We start from the raw sequence: 2,077 nt of genomic DNA, 5'->3' as shown, positions 1-2,077 counted from the left end.
TTACCTATTATTTATGTATTGAAATTAAGACAACAATTTTTTGGCCGAAAAATATAATTAGCGTTTGATATTTTTTAATTAATTTAACTAGAAGGCCATATTATAATACTTTTTTGGACACATGTTAAGGAATATAATGGACCTTGATATAAAGATCAAATCTTGTAAAAATGCATATGATTGTATTATAAAATCAAGGATATGTTTAAAAAAAAATTAAAAAACTTTAAAAATTATTTTCGAAAAATTTGTCATGAAAAATTTTTAGGAAATATATTCAAAATTACCATTTCTTTTACCTTCCTTTTTTATAAAGATATTCTAAAAATAAATAATTTTCAGAGGGCTCTTCAAATTTTTTAGTGGGGTTTGAGCCCCTATACCCCCCTCCCATCCAGTGACACTACGATCTGAATTTTAAAAAAATTTAAATTTTTTTTCTTATTTAGAATTTATTCTGGCATTTTATTTTTGGACCTGCTTCCAATCCTAAATGAGAACTTTTCAAAATATAATCCATCAATTCACTCATTTATAATTTAAGTTTTATAGTTTTAAATGTGGAAATTTTTTTCCCCAAAAAACAAATCTGTGATAATATAACGCACAAGTTGCAAAATTGAGTTCGTAAAATTGATAGCTGAACTTAACATTCTTTTCCTTCCAATTTTTGATAAAAATTAAAGGATAAGAGACATTTAAATTTTACAAGATGTTACATAATAGTCATCTTTCATCATTGTCATAGTAGTAACATTAAACATTCATCTTGAAATATATAATATAATATAAAAACTGATCCAATAACATAAATAAAGTGTATATATAATGCATCTACTCTTTTTTTACAAAAAAAAAACAGTGGCAAATATCAAATAGTTTAAGCAAAAATATAGATTTTTCGATTATCCCACTAAATAATTAATTCGGTTTTAGGAAATATACTAAAAAAAAAGTAAAAAGATTTAAAACTGGTTAAAAAATTAAAAATTTACTAAATCAATTTAATACTTCCAAAATTTTATTAATAAGGATTATAATAATTGCCACTTTTCTATAGTATATATCTTCACTGAAGTTCAATTAAACATGTTTACAATATATATTTTTGTTTACTTTTCCTCCTTCTCTGTTTAGTGGTGGTTTTTAAGGTTTACCCGAGTCATCCTAGCTTTGTCTCAACGTTGCGAGAAGGTTCCCTAATGATTAAGACAATTTTCACTTTCTATGATAAATCTTCACAGAAATCTTAATTTAAAAAGTTTACAATTTATATTTTTACCTATTTGCTTCAAAAAAATTAGAAAAAGTCTAGAGGTAGCAAAAATTTTTTATTTAAAAAAAATACAATTATAACTATTGTCACTTTTACTTAGTAAATTTTCACTTTAAATATTGAATTCGAAAATAAAGATTTTAAATTAAAAGAAAAATTATTTTTACTCATTTGCCTTAAAAAATTGAAAAAGTTTACAAATAACATTTAGACGATTGTCATATAGAAAGTTCTGTAAAAGAAATTTGAGGAAAATTTTGGAATGAGAATGGTTTATCCGGTAAAAATTAATATGGAAACTTTTAATTTACATAATTATAATATTTTAATCCTCAATCGAATATTTAAATGGTTCAGTCATAAATATTGGTTTTTTTTTTCTCTAATTATAGTTTGCTTTGCATAACAATATTATTATCCATTATTTAATATTAAAAACATTTTTAATAAATTTAAAATTTTGTTTTGTTATAAAATTAAAATCATATCAATAAAAGTATTAAATTTCAAATGAATAATTTTGCTTTAAGTTAATTTGGAAAATTTTTTGTTCGCTCTAATTTATATTAATCCCACCGCATACATATAAATGATTTAGAAAATGTCTTTATGGAAGCTTACATATAATCATTGACCTATATTATAAAGAAAAATGAAATATATTAATGAAAAAAAATTAGATATTTTTTAGAAATTAGATATTTTTTAGGACCTTTCCAATTTCTTTTAAAAAATTTAAAAATAGTAATTATGACAGAAATACGTTCAAAAATAACGATTATGACTATTATCATTTTTCTA

The sequence above is a fragment of the Gordionus sp. m RMFG-2023 genome, chromosome 3 (genome assembly GCF_954871325.1).
Source record: "Gordionus sp. m RMFG-2023 chromosome 3, tfGorSpeb1-WG-v2, whole genome shotgun sequence".
NCBI lineage: Eukaryota > Metazoa > Nematomorpha > Gordioida > Chordodea > Parachordodidae > Gordionus > Gordionus sp. m RMFG-2023.
Note: the sequence above shows the minus strand (reverse complement) of the source record.